The 19,980-nt window shown below is 39.8% G+C and overlaps 1 protein-coding gene across 1 annotated transcript in view; it reads left to right on the top strand.

Annotated features, from left to right (window-relative positions):
* Window positions 1-19,980, top strand: part of CDH11 (cadherin 11) — a 528,216-nt gene that overhangs the window by 59,138 nt on the left and 449,098 nt on the right. The window contains exon 4 of the mRNA XM_075434068.1: window positions 18,344-18,408. The gene's annotated coding sequence lies outside the window, so the exon portion shown is untranslated. The remainder of the gene's footprint in view (window positions 1-18,343; window positions 18,409-19,980) is intronic.

Genomic DNA, 19,980 nt, shown 5'->3' with positions numbered 1-19,980 from the left:
ATGACACAATTACTTTGCAACAGCAAATAGCATTTGCCAGATATCTGTAAATACCAGGATTCACTTTGACTTGGTATGTGCCTCTAATTTTTTGTTTTAGATCACTTTAGTCAATATAAGCAGATAGTTCATGCTACAAATGTAGTATGGGCTACAAAATGAATGTTTTACTTCATTTGGCAGATTAAAAAAACAGGACACGAGAATAGTGTTAAGATCCTACAACACCGTAGGTCCTTGGGCATTGGACAGGGACAGGGATGTAAGGTGCTGCTTTGGACCAATCTATAATCTGTCAGCCAGGGTGTTTCTGTTCTTCACTGTTTTTACCTGTCTTGGTCAGTTGTGAGGGAATATAACTCGCAGAAGGGAAGAGACACATTCCAGCTTCACCAAAGCACTAGCATCTTTGATTATCCATTTGTCTCTATTCCTCTGTTGTTGTTTCTGGGTTTTTTCTGAGGGCTATTTTTACTGAAAGAATAAGGAAAAGGTTATTTTGCAGTTTCACACCATTTGCTCATCCTTCACTCTCCCTGATTAACTGTGCTAAATTCTACTGGACTTCACAAAAAGCAGGTGATGGGGAATAAATACTTTCTGTAGGCTAAACCAGATGTCTTCCTCAAATCAGTGGGAATGTCACTGTGAAAAATGTATTGAATGTGGCAAGGTCTTGACTTCCTGAAAAGAGCTAGTGAGAAAAATCCATCTTTTCCCATGAGTTTCACCATTATTAAAAGTTCCTCATATGTTTCTATATAGCAGTACTAACAAGCTAGTTGTGTTTTTATTCTGTCCTATCTCTGATTACATTCAGCCCTTAGGCAAATTTTTACACCCAGTAAGTCTTCTGTCATACTATAGAAATCTTGGTAGTAATAGATTGTAATGAAGATTAAGTTGATGGGTTCATGAGTGATTTATTGTAAATTACTGTGCAGTAGTTGATTTTTTTTTTTTTTTTTTTTTTTTTTTTGTTCCCCGAACAATACTCCCTGTATAATGGAAGAATTACACGAGTGTGGTCTAAAGAGCAACCTTTCAGGGAGACAAGGAGAATAAAATAAGTCAACAGTGTCCTCTGCTATTTGATTCCTTTTTAGAAGTCTTGCTTGGAGATGGTGGGGTTATCTGCTTTGAATTCTGGAGAAATGCGTTACAGTAGCACTCCAGCACAGGACGATGGAGACCTGTGTAGGAACTGTGTGTAAGTGGAAGAATACAAATCAGCTTCAAGATGAAAGCTCTTAAATCTGTTCTCTGCTTCTCATGCTGATTATCATGGCCCCAAGGCATAGTTACAAAAGAAAGATGCACTCAGGAGGGTTGCTTCAGAATTTCCACAAATCATTACTGATTATGTATGTGTATTTAAGTGTTTATAGATGGATGATTGATACACTGATGATGTACCTTTCAGAATTGCATAAAGAGGAACAAGACTTGACTTACACATGGATTTTCTTTATTTTACCTTTCACAGGCCACATGGCTCCTGTTTTATAAACAGTAGTTAGGCTAATGCACTTAGGAAGGTTTTCATACACATATATACATATGTATGCATATTTTTGCCAGATAGTCACCTTAAAATTTTCCAGTCATTATTATGAGATGCAATATAGCCTCTAAAGCTCATTCTGAGAGGATATCTATAATCAATTAACTCATTCGCTATAAGAGCCTTAATGTTTTGTTTTAATAATACCACATTGGAAAGCAGAGCGAGCTGCTGCACAACTCTTGCAGCAGGTGCTGGGTGTTTTGTATTGCTGTTTTGCAGACAGTATCTTTCTCTAGTTGCACGAATGTTTTATATACTACTGTTTCACCATTCTAATCATACCTGTAGGATCAAAAGGAAAAATGAAAGGAATGATATTTCCAGAAGAAATAAAGTATGCTGCAGTAAGCTTCCAAGTCAGTAAGATGAGCTGCTTATGTTATTATAGCAAAACCAAGCAGATCAGTGTTTCAGGGTTACCAGAGACTTCTAAGGTCTATGCTTGAGCAGAAATAACCTACTGCAAAACTGAAAACAAGAGGCATGCACAGTGGAGAAAAACATACCCAGCGAGACTAGAAAATGAAAGCAGCATTGGCATGTACTTATAGCAGAGGTGTCTATTTCAAGATCAAGCATCAGTGTAATCACTGTTGATAGTATCCCTTTGATAAAAATAATAATTCTACAGCTGTGATTTGATAAATCTGCATTTATTGGTTAGCATTTCAGTGGGTCTCATTTAGCAGAATTTTATTACGCTGAATCTGCTGTACAGCTGTTGAAGCTCTTTAGCAGAGTCAATAATTTACACCAACAGAAACGTTAGTTTTTGTGTTTACAACCTCATGGTGGGTTTTCATGCTCCTGGTCTCCTATGAGAAAGATTTGTGCCATAGTGACAGGTCTGAGTTGAGTTTGTGTAGTTGTTAGCTATAGAACATTTTTTTCCTTTGTGATGATAACCAGAAATGATTTAGTGTGGATAAATACTTTAGGTACAAATTATCTTGTTTGCCACTCTCATGGTATAATTTATTTTCACATAATAAAGGATGTAGCTTGTTGGAAGTTAATAATCCATTTTTCCAAGTTACTTTTTTTTTTTTTTACTGTTTCTGACTATAGAGGGAAAACTTCATCTAGAAACACTGGAACTCTTCTGATTGTTTGGAGACCTCGGGGGTTGGGGAAGAAGAAAATCAGGCATGCTTGCATATGGTTTGATGCAGAAGACATCAAGTAGTTTTAAAGGGCCATGATCTTTTCTCCATAAAAATATATATGAATTTTCTAAATCTTTTCTGGTTGTTGAAGAATGTTATCCAGCAGTTTCAGTGGCGAATTTTGGAAAAAATCTATTCTGAAAATGAGATCAGAAAATTGTTTAGTGATTTAAGATGCATATTTTCATTAGTAATCTGGCATTTGAACTGCACTTACAGGTGAATATTTACTGAATAGATTTTGGTCTGTTTTTTCCACAGTGTAACTTGACTGGGGGGGGAAGGGAGATTGGTTGTGGGTTTGGTCTTTTTTTTTCTGGTGGTGGGGGTATTTGTTTTAATTTTTGATATTTTTCTGCTGTTTAGAGAACACAAAAGAAAGTCTTGGGAAAATGAAAGAGGTGAATGACACTGTTCTTATTCTTGGACTGAGGGTTCATTTTTATATTTTCTTTGCGTGCTAGTAGAGCAAAATTTGCCACAGGTAACTGCAGGGCTGTGTTTGTCCATACCAAACTTTCATTTTACTGGGCTTTATGAAATGATCAAAATTCTGCTGTGGTTGAAACTTGGTTGCATCTTCAAAGAATTTTCTGGGGAAAACTGAATGTTGAAATACTAAACCACAAAGCAATCTAAATGACTTAATGCGCTTAATTAGCAGATCAGAAGCACATAAGAGGCGATGGCAAGACTGTTGCTGTTTTGATCAGCTTGGATTAGGCTTTTATGTTCTTCCATAGTTTAAAACCAGATTTTTCTGGAAGTGTTGAGGTGTAGCAGGGTGTGAATGGAAGTGCCTTGGGTGGCTGCCGGCCGTGGCAGTGTCCGGCATGGCGCGTGTCTTCCAGCTCCGCACATGTGCTATCTGGGCATGGAGGAGGATCCTCGCTGTGGGTGACGGCCTGCGCCATGCTTTGGCCAGCCCTGCTGTCGCCCCGCGCCTTGTGAGAAGTAGCTGGCTGCACGGCTGGTTCAGCAGCAGCCTCTGGCTGCCGCGTGTTCTGCTGAGCCTGCCAGGTGTGTTGGCTGTGGGGCTGCTGCTTGCTGTGCATGGGGAGGGAGCAGACGCTGTTTCAGACCCACTGGCCAGCCCGTGGAAGGATGCAACAGGACCTCCTGTCAGTGTGTTGCTGACGTGGAAGTCAACCCAACAAGCAGTCTGAACAGCCAGAGTATATCATGGGAGTGATTAAATTCCTGCTGTGTATAATAATTGCTATATTGATAGAATAATGGAGTAAGTGAATTTCTGCTTAATCTGCTGTATTAACCTGTAAGATAAAAATGTGCTTTGGGAATGAGAATATTTTTGTACGTATATTTAATTTGATACCACCCTTAGTAAATGGGTCAGTGATCTCAGGTATTGTATTTTCGGCATCAGGAGAAGTGCTGTATGCTCCAAAATGCATTAGTGTTTCTTCCTGTGAAAATCACTCTACTTTGTTTTCCCTGGCTTCAAGATGATGAAATTGGTTTATGACTATTTATTTATTTTGAGACGGGCGAAATTTTGGTTTGGCACAGGCAGGAAAGAATATGAAGTAACATCCAAGCTGCTCTTTAAGAACACACAAATAAACTGGAGAGTCATGATAATATGCTGTTCAAATGGTTTGATCTCAGTGGGGCTCTGATACATCCAGCAGAGCCTGGGTTGTGCTAACATGAGTTTTCGAGCATCCTATTCTGCTTCTGTTGAAAACATTGTTCACTTTGAAGTGAATTCTGTGGGCGTTGGAGAACACTGAGATTTTGGTGGAACGAGGGAAAGTTTGTTTTATGCATCGTGCACAATTATGTAGACCAAGTTGTTCAGGCATCTCAAAAATAATTTCCAGATCAGTATCAACAAATACCAGCTTTGCTGAAATATCTACATGCCTGGGAGATTTACCCTACCCTGAAACGAAACAAAGCTGGATAATTTTGAACTAGATGCATTGAAAATTCCTTGCAGGCTATTAGAATTAACATGTTTTGTCAAAACAAGAATGCGGCAATTAAATGATGTGGTTTCATCCTCATTTGGGACTTAAGACTTCTTTGGAATCAATGGTATTTCAGAACAAGGAATAGCATTTAAAATAGTGTGGGGCGGGTGTGAAGAGCCAAAGTGGAAGGAGACGAGCTTAAGCCCAGCCTCAGCAGCATTTAGGCAGAGGGTTTAGGTGGGCAGCTGGAAGAGGGGAGGCCCCGGCAGCTGTGCGGGCAGGGCTGGGCAGCGGCGCTGGGCTGTGGAGCTGGCAGCAGTGGGCAGGCAGGGGAGCGCGCTGGGCAACTTGGGTGCCAGGCTGCTCAAGCATCCTCCACACGCCCCTGCTGCGTGTCTCCCAGGAAGTTCTGTGGCATAAGTGTAAGCCAGCAGAGAAGTGCTGCCTTGGTTTTCGGAGGCCACTTTAGCTACCTGACCCCGGCATTTGCATGGACAGAAGATTCATGTCCTAAGCAGGGGCTGCTAGTGTACTAATTATGTAGTGATGGCAGTCTCTGTATAATAGCAATTCTCACTCAATTACTCAGTGCACAGTGTCACTATTATAACCCAATTAATTTTAAATAACATTCTAATTTAAAAGAAGGCAATATGTTGCATTTCTGCAAGTTATCTATAGTGTTATGATGGTTAATTTAGCTTGCTCTCTTTAGACTGGTGTTATACAGTGACGCAAACAAAACGGTGAAAAATAGCGTGACAAAAAATGACTGCGTCTTTCTGGTGCTGAAAGCTTCTGAGGTTGTGCATTGTGCGGCGTTCTCAGGGTCTGTTGTGATAAGATGCAAGAATGAGGAGGACATTTTAAGCTGGTATTTAATTGGAGGGTGGTGTTCTGCTATACCTATAGTTTAAGGTGTACATAAAAGAAAACTACCAGCTAAGGTTAGTAGACCATTAAATGAAAATTCAATGTTGAATTTCCATTGGTGATTTAGGATTACATTTCACTCATAATGAACAGCATTTCAACTAAAGGTCTTTCCTGAAGAGAGAAGAAAACAGTCATGGTGAATATTAGCAATAGGCTGTTAATTTACAGCTTCATTTTGTCTATGGGAATTGTAAGCTTATGGTGTGAAATTTAAGTAAACGAAAGACATAGGTCAAAACAGTGGACTAGATTCTCCTAAATGGAGGAGGGAAAAAAAAGGTTTGTATCACTGATAGCAACTGATCCGTTTTATGTATTAACCAGAATTTGATTTTGGCCTTTTTTAAGGTAGCAGTGGCTGAGCAGGCTCCTCACTGCTGTCTGGCACTTGATCCAGCTGGTGATGCCCAGATACCCCCGTGAGCGTGTGTTGGTAACAGCTGGAGAAACAGGGAGAATGCGCCTTGGTGTGGGAGGAAAGCTGTTCCCTCAGCCCTTGGTGAAAGCGGAGGGTCGCCTGCCCTGGCAGCTCTGGGGGGTGTGGGAGTCTGGCATGTGGCTTTGGGGTGAGCGCAGCGTTACTGCCCAGAGTGAGCGTCTTCCGTTAGGAAGAGGCAAAGACCACCTGACAGCCTGCGGCTGTGAAGGAATTAATTGGGAAGTGAGCAAACTGCTAACCTTATGCCTGGCCTTGATGTAAGCAGCAACGACAACCGCTTTACTCCCAGATTTTGCTGTCACTTGGTGGTGAGGCTTCCATCTGGACTCCATGAGGTGTGTTTAGATTTAAACTGACTGACTGGAAGAATTTAGAGGAACAACTCCATTTGTAGCATTCCAAATTGCACAGAGCTGTTATCTGGGAAACTGTTTAAGAAATGCTTATAAATGTGGGTTATTTGTCATTGTTTGTTTGACTAGAAGAAAACGCCTCACCTGTTTTCCACCTGCATGATTTGCTTTCCATTACTACTTTTTGAAATATTTCCATGCTAATGTTGCATGATTTTTCTGTTAGGATGTGTTGGTGCTGTTACCAAACTTCCCTTCAATTGGGAAATATAAACCCAAGGATTTTTATAGCTGCTTTACAAAAATCCATGTCTTAACTCCCAGATCGCTCTTGTAAGAGTTTTCTGTATCACCCATGACTGCAATATGTAAGTGTTTAACCAGCACTGTGATGATTTAGCCATTTTAAGAAAAAGGTAGAAGCAAACATGTTTAAAGTATACCCAATGGACAAAGAGTCAAATACTCATTAACAATATCTTCAAACCATAATCAGTTAGCCTCAGAGAACATGTTTTATCTTGCTCTCAGCCAACCTTTCTGCCCGCAAGTGATTTGCACTCTTATTGAACAAAGTTGGTAGCAGAATGGATAATAACAAGCCTGAAAATGCTCTGTGGTCTTGAAAGTAAAACAAACAAACAAACAACTGAAAAAAAACCCCCACCAAAATCCTGGGCTTAATTAGAACTGCAAATGTGGAGTTTAGAGGAGAAAGTAAAGAGCATGAAAAGGTCAGGGCTATTGAAAGTTACAGTATTAGGATTATGTCATTGGATAATAAATCCTTAGTAAGAGAAAAGGTAGGAAAATATACCTGGAGCCTTTCCATTTGCTTTCTCTAATGCAGAAATATGTTTACCCTGTTCACCATTTCTTAGCAGTTAAAAGACAGCACACCTCAGTTACTGCTGTGGGGAAGCAGCGATTAGAGGAAAATACAATACACAGTGTGAACGTCTGCTGCTGTCGCAATCACAGCATCACTACTACTTGGCTGTAATATTTTTCTTTTTGATAATGATGTAAGATATTTGCAGAAGGAAGATACAGGAATAAGCAAAGATGGACAGCATGAGCAGTTACTGACCTGGTGAAACAGGCGTATGGTTGGTGGCTGTATCCAGATTGTGATACTGCTTCTACTTCATAAACCCCCTCTTGGCTTGCACTCCTGCACTCTTGTGCTCCTTGTGAGAGAATTAGGTCAAGCATCAAAATGACTCATTGAAGTGGTGAGTTCTCTCTAAATTGTGCTGTAAGAGTGCACTGATACAAGGGAATCTTGTGTGGGTATGCAGCTAGTGGGGTGGGTACTGGTGCTGTATCTTCACAGCTTGCTAGGGAAAAGAGAAGTTGGCACTTTATACAGGGTAGATGGCCACTTGTTGCGTTTTCCAGACAGTATATATCAAGCAGAATTGTTCTTCAGTCTCATTATATTGCAGACCTAATCTAAAAGGAACCACCTTGATCTTCTCTTCTCCCCTGTTGCATTCAGTGCATAGTTGTTGTGTATTTAGTTAGAGGTACTCATTTACATGTTTTAATAACATGCTAACCATCTAATTTATAGCTGAATTTATTAGATGTAGTAGAGTTGACATGGAAAATTTAGCACAGCCACCACTGGATGCTTCTCTTTCCTTAGCTTTATAATTTAACTCCAGTAGATTGTTGCATTTTCATGAGAAACCTAATGATAGCACAACATGCTCTTAAGAAAAAAATTCCTTGGTTTTGATATTTAAAATTTATATTTTAAGAGTTCTGTTTTCCCACTTTAAATAATGAACAGTAAATGAGGGCATATACATCTTTCTCCTGTGATGTTTAATTGGCGTGGTTATCAAGTTATCTTTAAAGATTGTTTGTGACAGAGCATGAATTAGTCAAACTTAGTAAGTAGGAGGTAGATTTGTGCTTGTAAATTGTTATTGAGGGAGAAAAATTATCTGGAGTGGAATTGCACTGTCCATGAGTGAACGCTAAAGGGTTTCCTGAGGGATAAACTTGGGATTTCACCAAAGGAAGACTGATTCAGGGCAACTTAAAGGTGAGATGTAGAGATACTGTGCCTAAAGTGTGTAGTCAGCATTCCTCCCTGCTTCGCTTTAGAATGTATAGATTGGTGTGTTGGTGTATGTGTGTGGGGTGTGGTGGGGTTTTTTTTTGTTTTATTTTTAATCTAAATCTGGCAGCTCAGAGCTAACCCCTCTGCTGCAGAAGAGAACTCCTTGTGTGGAAAGGGCTACATATGGCCAAGCTACAAACTCTTCAGCATTGGTTGGCTGGAAATTGTGCTTGCTTCTTGACTATATTGTTTAAGTGAAGTTTAACAGTACTTAGTTAATGCGTAGCAATACTGCACTTGAACAAAGTTGTTTGAGTGTTGCACACTGCTCTTTAATTTGGTGCAAGCAGCTTTAAAAACACCGAATTGCTACTATCCACTTTAACTAGTATTGTTGAAATGTCAGGTTTGATAGACATATGTCTAGTTTTGTTCTGTCTCTGAACTGAAACATGACAGTTACTGACTGGAATATGACTTAGCTCTCTCTTCAATCCCAAGCTTTAGGTATTCATGTTAATTAAAATGCATAGTAATGACAAACTGGTGAATAGTTACAATGTAAAATGTCAATTATCCTTTTTTTGAATGCATTTGGAATAATAAACGAATTCATAAAGCTGCAAGTCTCCAACTAAGCAGATGTCTGTGATCTAAATGGATGGGAAGAGTTAGTGCCATAATTCTTACAAACATTTGTCAAGCCTCTGAAGATCTCTCTACCTGAGCTGTTAGGTCTGTTAAGGCTTAAGACTTGTCTGCAGAAAAAGCAGGTTTGGCTGTCTCTCCACATGCCAGCGTTGCTCTGCAAGATGTCAGCAGGCTGTTGGCCTTTGGTGCAGAGCACTGGAGGAGATGCTGCTTTAGTACTTCAGGCTGCTCCTGGGGTACAGAGAGGCACAGAAACTGGCTGTTAAGTGTAAGTTCAGGCCCCCATGCAGTACCAGGGTATTTGAGGTTTGTGGGGATTTAGTTGTTTTTTTTTTTTTCTTTACACCATTGTTCTATCTAAGGTACTAGGTAGTGCTAATGATGGTTTCTTTTTTCACAGTTGAAAGAACTGAAGTGTTTTTAATGGCAAAGAGGAAAACGAGCAACCGCAGGAGTGATTTCTGAAGTGAGGAAGTTCTCTCTTTTGGTCAGTCTCTACCAGCAGGCGGATCAGAAATGCTCGCTCTTTGCGCAAATTGGGACGCGTTTACAGGCATTTGATCTCTGCTGAACTGGCGTAACCATATGAAACCTCTTCTATTATTAACTCTGTCTGCTTCAAATAATTCAGGACCAGCTATGTCAAGCCACTTTGTGATACAGCTTGCCTACAATATTAAATTTTCAGCAGCTGCATTTTAATCCGATGAAGTTCAAAAGCATGGTGTTGGCTTGTGTTTAAGGAATCCAGATTTGACTGCTTTAGAACTATCTTGTGCTTGGAAATGCACCAACACATCCAGGCTGTGATCAGATAGCCTAGGTGCGTTCTCTGCACAGCTAAATGCACTCTGTAGCTTCAGCAGCTGAGGGCAGGCTGCCTCGCTAATGTGCGAGAACTAAGGCAGGCATACGTCTGTATAGACATGATTAATGTATTAAAGCACTGTGCGATTAATGCTAGAGTTTCGTGAGAATTATGGGTGGGTGAGATGAAGTCAGAAGCAACTTTCAACTAGAAATAATAGTGATTGGAAGTGGATTTTTCCACACTGATTTCTTTTTAGGAGGATTCAGTTTCCAGATTGAATGCTTTCAAGTATTTAAATGGTTGGGTTTCTTTTTCACTAGAGATTTTCAGACACACTTGTATCCATTCAGGGTTTGGAAAATGTTCAGAAATACAAGATGTAACAAAACACTACATCTTTATGGAAATAGGCAGAATTTTGGCCAATGTCTTTATATACAAACCATGTAATACATGTAGGTCTCATTAAAAGCACTGTGATAGGTTTATAAAGCCCTGTCTAGTATGATGTAGGGAAAGTACTGCAGGTGAAAGGAGGAGAATATGGTGCACATTGCACTGAAGAGCATTGGGACGGTACAGAAGGAAGTAACATTTTTTTGTTTGCTTCTGACACCGCATCTGACATGTGCAGACCTGATATCAAGTCATAACTTAGAGTAGCTTCAAGGAAAATGTGTAGGTGTGCATACACACGTAATTCCTTAGGCTAAAGTTAAGACTTGGTAACATATGCACTGTTTTGTCCTTAAAAATTGAAAGGTGGTGTGTGAACAGTGTGTTTGTTCTTAGATGCTATTATTCTTAGCTAAGTACTCAGTTATGATGTAGGTAACTATGTTGTTTAGAAACCCTAACTGTGTTTGGAGTAACAGTTGTGCATCTTACAGTTTTGGGTGTTTTTTTTTAAGGAGATCTTTGTATAGCAATCAAAGTCCCTTCTGTCTGGTGTTGTGCTTTGAGCAGTAGGTGGAAACACAGTTGTTTGATTAATTTGCTGGTGTAGTTAAGCTGCTGTTATGAGGAAGATGGAAGAGTTGAGCAGCGGGGGGAGATGACATCTAGTGACACTGGAAAGTAGAAGTGTTAGTACTCTGAGAGAAGGATCCTGTGAAGAGTGTAAAAAGTATGAAGTTTGAAATATTGGTGGTGCTCAACTAATCTGTAGAAATGTTCTTGATCTTTGAGGTTTTCTTCTGCTTCATTTATGTGCTCTGTCTCCAGTTGTCTGATATCTGAGAAAAAGCAACTGCCAGAAGTCAATGATTAAGGCCACAGAAGTTTTTGTTAGGTCTTTGAAATCTCTGCTTTGCAGTAAAGGATCCCTGCTGATTAACTCCTGCCGTATAATATTTGAGTGTGAAGCCTATACCATGTAATTCATCTCTCCTCATCTACTCGCATGAAAAGATTCACTCTTTCCCTGAGAAGCCATAGCAAGCACAAATTTCACCCATTCCGTACCAAAAAAAAAAAAAAAGCTCAGCCAGACATGAAAGAGAAACCAGAAAAAGTCTGATTTTTAGCTAACTGACCTTTACCAGGCCTTGACAAAGTGCCTCACCGTGCTCCTCTCTGGGACATAAGGCTACTGTGCTTCGATAAACGTAGATGAACACAACTTGTTTTGCATACAAGGTCATAATGTACTGTTTAGTGAATAACTGGGAATTTACACACTTAATGCATGGAATTGGATTCCTGTTTTGCGTTTACTGATACAAATGTATATATTCTTAAAGAATCCACACCATGTTTTCAACTGTGCAGTTGAGTTGTTATGGAGCCCACAGACTGTACCTCTTCAGTGCTCATCCTGTTCTTGTTGGAGCGTGGCTTGATGTCAGATTCTCTGACTGTTTGACATCACTGTGTTAGCTGACTACCAAACAGTCCGGCTCTGCTCCAAACGTTGTAGGATGTCAGTGAATCTAACCTGTTGGGAAAGAGATTCTTTTAAAAAGTTGTCCTTTCAAAAAAACAACCCACCACACGGAAAAAAACAAACCTAAATGCCCTCAAATACCCAGCAAAAACCCACAACAAGCCACTAAATACCTGAGGTCATAGAAGAATGTGTTTCCATCTGTCATCTCACGTCTACTCACTGAAACGTCTTTGTGCCTTAAGCAACTGGAAGTTATCAGTTTTGAACTTCAGGTATTGGATTTTGTACTTGGTAGGTACGCAGCATTAACTAGGACAGCTCTGGTGTGGCAGGCTATTCCAATTTCGGCTTCATCGTGAAAGGAGCAGCTTCCTGCTGTAGAACTACTGTTTGTGCAAGACTATTATTGCTGGCCAGATGTAATGCAGAGACTTGCCAGAAAACAACAAAAACGTGGATATTCAAGTTTCAGTTTCTTAGTTAAAAGGAAAGAGCGCAGGGTGGCCGCATGTCCTCGCTCTCTAGGCGTTCAGGAGTGGAGACGAGTCCATGCCTGTGAAGGCCGTGCTGTGATTCTCAGAGGAGGGATTCCCTCAATTTTGAGTTCAGAGGCTGAAAGCATTTGCTCTCAACAAGCGTATTGGAGCACAAGAGTTCTGAACCATCTGCCTGCTGTCCTTGAGGGATGGTCTTGGCTTGTGGTGTCAATCATCCAGGGAGTCCCCTTGGAACTGGCTTTTTACATCTCTCAAATTGTTCTAATGCTGAAGCCTGTGCTCAGCTGGGAAGCAACACACAGCCAGAATGGAGTTTAGCATAGTGAATAAAACACACAAATTGTGGTTGTAACAAAGCAAAATGCTTTACCAGTACTGTTGGCCACCTGAATGCGGGTAAGGTGATTATTTACTTATTTATTGGCAAGCTTTACTTATTTGTTGTCACTTCTCTTTTTACAACAAGAGAATATTGACAGTGGCTTTCCTTGCAGTAAGTTTTCAGCTCTACTTTTGAAAATGCTTATAGGAGCTCAATGTCATTGCCTGCATGTTAGTAAGAAAATTGATGAACTGTACAGTGATAAGTAATGATTATAAGCTTGTTCATGGAGTTTGGGAGAAATTAAAATTCGTAAGAGACTAAGGTGTTTTGGTCAATTCTCATCTTAAAGTCATGTAAGGAACTGCATTATAATAGTGATATGAAATAGTTTCTTTAGTGCCTCACCTCTGCAGGTTTCAGACCAGCTTGTAATGCTTTGTATTTATCATAGGACAGTTAACACAAAACCCTTGCTTAAGGGTGGTTGATTTTTTGGGTTTGGTTTGTTTTTGTTTGGCCTTCTTGAGTAAAGGCATGAAGTGACCTACTTTTCCAGTCTTTTAAATTAAACAATTATGTACATTGGAAAGTCCAGCTGAACAGCTTAACAGTTTGTCTTAATGGTTACTATCTCAGAAAAGGATTTAATCTGCTAGAGGAAAAAAGTGTTAGTTATCCTTGTGTGTTCTTGTGTACTTGCTTAAAAAAACTCTGAGCAGTACAACATTGGCTCTCAAGTTTTGCTGTTCCCTCACTTGAGTGTTTTAGGCAAACACTGACTGAAGATAATTTCAAAACTGAAGCATTTTAGTGAGTGGCCTCATAGTGTAGCTCTGCAAGCGAGATGGAACTCCCTGAGCAGAGGGAGCACCAACCCCACATGCTGTCAGTAAAGGTTTCCCTCAGTCGTCTTCCTGCCCTGTCACGCTTCCCTCCTCCTTTGGCTGGCTCTGGTCAGAAGTGATCCTCCATTATCACACAAGTTTTACTCACTTCACAAAATAGTTTTTCTGTGCTCTGGATGTGAAGGGATTCGGTTATAACAAAAAGCTGAATTTTATTTAATTTTAAATACCTGATTTTGCTGAAAACAATGGCACGACCTGTTCCTTTCATGCTCGCTTCAGGCAGTAGAAGGTTTAAATGCATGGGTAATGGCTTGCTGTACTGATCCTGTTTTTCACAGAGGTTGTAGCATATGTAACTATTGTTGTTCTGTCTTTCCAAGGGAGTGTTCACAATTCCTTTAAATGATTTTTTTTTTTTCTTTATTTTCTCCACCTGCCTCCCCTTAGTTTGTTTTGTTCATGGTTTCAGTACTTCTTTAAATGTTTGCAGCACACAGCCTTTCTGCAGGTGACATCAACATTGCTTGCTGTGCCCGGAGAGCCGGTGGCACAGCAGGAGTCAGGGCATAGACAAGTACAAACATGCAGTGCAGGAAACTTAAACCTTAGGGGGATGCCAGGGAAAAAGCCATTAGTTAGTGATTACTGCTTCTGTTTGCTATTTTCAAATAAAGCCTTATTTTAATCCCTTCCCAGAATGTATCACAAAGAGTATCCTAGTTCAGTAGTTGCACGGAAATAATATTAATATGCTTGTGTATTTTAATCCCTATTGAACTTCCAATTTAAATTGGGGAGAAGGGGAAGACCATTCAGAACTCAGAGTGACAACAGCTTGATCGCACTCTACCCTGTGGACAAACTAGACTAGTTTGTATGAATGTCCAGTTCTTCTGAAGCCTGCATTTAGCAGCAAAACCGATTTGAAGTCAGCATGTTTTGACAGCAGTTCATAATTCAGTTACCTCTTACTAGAGTCTAAAGGAAGAAACTTAATTTTCCTTGAGCTATGGTTAACTACTTAGTCATAATAAATCAATTCATCTCTTGTTTGTGTTAAATACAAATGTTATATTTAAATAGCATTGTTTGTTTTTACATAAGATACAGATAAGAATATAAATAAGAAAATGTATATAAGAAACCATTCCTTACCTATTTCATTTCTTGTTATCTCTAAACTATGGGATATAAACCAAAAATTTCGTCAATCGTCATGGTGTTTCTGCCTCAATAATTTCTTCTAATAAACCTTCCTCTGCATTTACCATCTCTGAACAAGAAATTGCTTCAAGCTGTTAATTATACTTTTTTCTTTTTTTCTCCAGTTCCCTCTCTTTGTTCTTTTATCTCTGTAGGGCATCAAATAGTAGTTCAGATAGATGTGTAACATTTTAAATGTTACAAGACTCACTGTTTATCATAACCATCTATTTTGTCAAGGTGTGTAATGTTAGATTATTTAATGTTGGCCAGCACATGCGCAAGGTACCAGGAAGGGAGGATGCAGGTGGTGTGACTGCACAAGTTTTCAAGAAACTTAACTGGAAAAGGGCTCTCTCCTGTTAACTCTGCCCTGAGTGGGTCCTGTTACTTTGGTTTGTAATGGACATCCTCTGCAAAGTCTCACTGATGTGGCTTAAAACATGTAAAGCCAATTATCAGCTTTGCCATTCACAACAGCTTACTGCCTGTTTGCAGGGTGGTAGTTAGGGACCTTCCCTTGTGCCTCAGTTTCCTTGGTTTTCATGGTATTTTATTAAGCTGGACTCTAGATGACAACAGAGATACAGTGGTACGTACAATTATCAACGTGTTCAGCTTGAGAATGCCTGTCAAAGCTGTCGGATGTTTTGCTCCTAGCTGAATTTTGCCAGTATGTTTCTGCCACCCAGAATCTGTTGTAAAACAACTATGTTTTAATTTTGCCTCCAGTGATGCAGACTTGTGTTTGTTTACTCTTAATTTTTAGTGCTTCCAGACAGTAATCTTTGCTTCTGTTCTTGTATTCAATATGGATTTTTTCTCCCAAGCACTGATCACTTTCTTTTTTAATTTGAATGTTGAATTTCGGATGTCAGTATGCAGCAAGGGGCAAGGCATTGTCATACTCAGTGGTTATAAAGATGATGTATATAGGGAGAAATTCTAGTAGAAAGGTGAAGGCTAGTAAGCCAGTATCTAGAGGAATCTCTGCTGTCTGTTTCGGGACTAAAGTTCTGTCCTCCCTGATGCCTATAATGTAATTTGCATTTAATGCATTGTAGCTATAACTTCACAATGGCTTGGGCAGTAAGTCTCTAAGGAAGGTACAAAGCTGTATGGTCAGCTTTGAATTTTCAGATTATGATATCTGAGATGATGACACAAGCACGCAAAGGCTGTGCTTGATAAAGAGGGTCTTGAGTTGTGATGGTTACAGCTCATTCCCTTTTGGAATTTTGCTCAAATTGTGAAGAACCTGTAAAATTTCAGCCTTAATGTGCGCTACCTGGAGTATTTCAGTCTGAAAAAACAGTACATGGTTATCCAAAACTGGTTGTAGGAATCATAAAATTCTTTTGCTGTGTCCCGATAAAAACTGTAACATTTCCAGATGCGTTGGTGCTTTCTAAATTGAGGTCTTAATCTAGGAATATTATGAAGATGGCTTTAAAAAAAGAAAAGATTTAGTAACAGATACATTTCCTTGGATTTATCTTTTATTTAATATTGTAGCAGCCAAGACACTTATGTCAGAGGATCTTAAAACTAAGTTATTGTTAGAATTAATCACAAAAGTTGTCATGCCTACCAAGCACCCAGAACCAATCAGTAGCATTTCAGTCTTCTCGGGTTTAAATCTCATAAAATTCTCAGCCATCCATGCTTAATATCATAGAGGCCGTTAGCTCTGCCGCAGTGCCAGCAGCGTGAGAAAGCACTGCTATAGCTGCATGTTGCCTGCCTGCCAAGGAAGCTGTCCTGGAAATGGGAGCTGGTCACTTGTTTAATGTTGTATTTATTCAGCAATATGTGCTGTACGCTCACCAGCTCTCCTGTCAAATCTTTAGAAGCCTGTCTATAAATTAAGTGGGTTTAATTCTTTTGCCTTTTGAGAGCTTAGTTTATAAGCGGGTCAGTGGTCCCTGGGGAAATTACAGCACGAGCAAGGCATGGCAGGAGAGGTCGGGGCTGAGTGCAGGACTAGGCTGGGAGGTGGTGGGGAGAAAGCCGTGGGGCCAAGGTGGCGCTGGGGGCCGGAGGGGTGTACGGGCAGTGAGTGAATGGAGGCCTGAGGAAATCTGCTGGGGGAACAGTGGAGAGGGAGCGAGTAGGTCAGAGTCTCAGGGCGGTAACTTTTCATGTGTGGCTATCTGCCAAGCTGCGAGATGCATGGCAAAAGGAGAAACCGGCTCAGCAGTTGTCTCGCTTTATATATTGTTTCATTAATATTTGCAACAGTCACTACAGAAAACATCTCGAGCAGGTTGATTTGGATGTCAGGTGTGTAGACTCTTCCAATCTACCAGAATCCCTTTCATGTGATTTTAAGCTAGACTTTTTATCTGCTGCCTTGCTGTGGGCTCACTGGTCCAAAGCTCCCAGGAAAGAGATGTTAGCACTTATGTGTATTGGATTCCTGTTGCTGTCCGTTCTCCCATCCATACAAAGTACTCCTGCCTAAGCATCTGGTGATATTGCAGATTAATTCGCTGAAGCTACTTTCAAATCCAGTCCCCAAAGGACCTTCTGACTAGATAGATAGAGCATTCCAGAATCTCTAATTCCTCCAGGATTCTTTGTCAAAACAGGTGGTGTCCTCTCTAAAAATAAAAATCTTTGGCAATATTATTATAGAATATAATGCATGGTATGCTATCTCTTGTGTAAGACTTCCTGATAATGGAATTACTGCAGCGCACACACCCCCACCCCACCCACCCCCCCAAAACCACAACCTCCTGAAATGCTTCTCAGAAAAATTCTGTCAGTACATATTTTTATGTTTGCGTTGTTCAGCGTTTGATGTGTGCTCAGTCACAAGATTGTTCAGGGATCAGCCTTAGTGAAAACAAGCTGGAACTTCGTATAGCTTTTTAGATTGTACATAGGGTGCAAAGTTTTCCGTCGTTTTTGTTCTGTCAACTTTTCCCCCTTCTTTGTTTTTCCCAGTATTTTAGCTTCTAGATCCCTACGGATTAAACATCAGATGCAGATCTAATCAGTGTTTCAGTGAGAGAGGAATGAAACTGGTGTTGCAGAGCTGACAGGAGATCACTAGCCTGACACAGTCGCTACAGTGAGAGCATGAGGAGGGGCTCTTCCTGGTTTCAAGAGACTTCTCATAAGGAGTAGTGTTTCATCTCATTAAGAGAATATGTTTAAAAGAGTGAGTGTGCTTCAAAGCATCCCACAGAGGAGTCTGCAGAAATGCGTTGGCCATTCTCTGGGTGGATCAAAGTGGCACAGAGACAGGAGGCAGGTTTTTCCCTTTTATCTGGTTGTTCTCCATTGGTGCAACAGATCTTACTCTGTTAAAGTATGAGCAACAGTGTCCAAAGCGATTTGTTAGACAACCAGAGAGAACAATGAATTCTCTGCTACGAAACTGCAACAACTGACCTGAAAATTAAGAAATAAATGATAAATTAGATAAAATGAGATCCTAATTTTGTTACGGGGATAAGAGGATCTTACTGCAGCAAAATTTGCTAAACCACTCAAGTAACAGAGTGAATACCACCAAGAATTCTGATGTGTTAGTCACCAATGCTGTTGCTAACCAGAGACATGGACTCGTGGAAGTGGTTTATATATTTCCATAGTGTTTTACAGTTAAAGGGTGCTCTCTTTCCTTATTCCTGCCAGGTTTTGTTCAGTAGACCTAAGCGGTTGCTGTATTGATATCACTACAGTTGCAGTACTGTCCTCAGGTAAGTTTTGCATTTCTTCTCTCAGTTTTAAGTGACAGTTTGAACAACTTAAAAGAACAAATTTCAAGACTTTCTTGCCCTCCTTCGAAGTTGTGCTAAAGTACTTTGTTACTTATATTTAATCTGCTTTCTTTGGGTTTTGATTTAATGTAATGGCTTTTTGAAATCTAGAGGGTACGGGATCACATAGTTTGCCTTGGACAGAAATTGAAAATGTAAGAATGCTGTGAACTCCTGGTACTTATTGATTCTGTGTGTGTAGGGGTGACTCACCTTTCGAATGGTTACAGAGAGCAGCCATCATATGTCAGAGCTATATCTGTAAGACTGTAGCCCAGTGCAACCTAAAAATTAGGCTTTAAAAATTGGCACCAGCTATATGACTAATTTTAGCTGTCTTCTACCATTGTGGTCCATCTAGTTTTCTGCTGTTCCCCCTTTGCCATGTTTTAATACATACACATCGCTTGAGTACAATATTGGTAACAGTACAAACAATTTTACACAGTTTTGCTTATCTTGGGATATGCCTTTTTCTGCTGGAGTGCTCATTTTGTTTTCCCTTGTTATTAACAAATAGTTTTCCAGCTTGACGCATCGAGTTTGGGAAGCTCGTTTCGAATTGTTGTAACATCCCATCTGGCCTATGGAGGAGATGGCGCCTGAAGTGCAACAGGCACTTCACTGAGTTTCTGATAAGATTTCTTTGAGATTAATTCAGTGTTTTGTTTTTTTCGAAAGTGGGTTTCTTTCTAAACTTTTTCTTAAGTTATACTTGGCATATACATGGTATACTACAAAGTGTATAAAATTTGTCGAGAACTTTCCAGGACACTTCTGATATACAAAGAAAAGCTACTGAAATATTCATTGTATGCTACTTGAAATATCTTGTGAATAATGGGCAGACAGCAGGTATTTTTTCAAGTAACGTAATAAAGTAGCAACTGATAACATTGTGTGATGTTACTTCTGGGAATAATTGCAAACAGCGGAAATGTTGATTCGTTGGCCCTTTGTCTTTCTGGTGCTGGATTGCTAAAACCATAGTGAATCTGTTGCTTAATTACACATATTCTCATTTTTCTTCTTAGACTTTTTTTTTTTCATCTGGAGAAAATGAGAGTCAAACTTCTCCCACATTTTCGCTGAGATTTCAATTTCATCTGTTTGTGGATCTGTTTTATATAGGTCCTCTGTGTGTGTATATTTTGCCAATTTGCAGAAGACTGAAAAATAAGTAATTAAAATAGGGGAAACTGTCCATGATACATACATGCATGTGAATGCACATAGGTAAGATAATTATTAAAAAGAAAATGTGCGCTGCTACCAGAATAGAACACAAATCTAAGCTGCATCTTGGAATCTTAGAAATGCCTGGATACGTATTCTGGATCTTGTCTCAGTTTTTGACATAAATCAGAACTATAAGGAACCAAATTTTACCACCTCTGTTTTTATTTTTCCTGTAAGAAACAGTGAATATCTTAAATTCCACGCAAATTCCTATTCCTTAGCTTTTAAAACTGCATTTTAGTATTGATTTTTTTGTTTCATTTTGCTCTGTAG

The sequence above is a fragment of the Opisthocomus hoazin genome, chromosome 12, assembly GCF_030867145.1.
Source record: "Opisthocomus hoazin isolate bOpiHoa1 chromosome 12, bOpiHoa1.hap1, whole genome shotgun sequence".
In the NCBI taxonomy this organism is placed as follows: domain Eukaryota; kingdom Metazoa; phylum Chordata; class Aves; order Opisthocomiformes; family Opisthocomidae; genus Opisthocomus; species Opisthocomus hoazin.
This window is presented reverse-complemented; position numbering and strand designations above follow the sequence as displayed.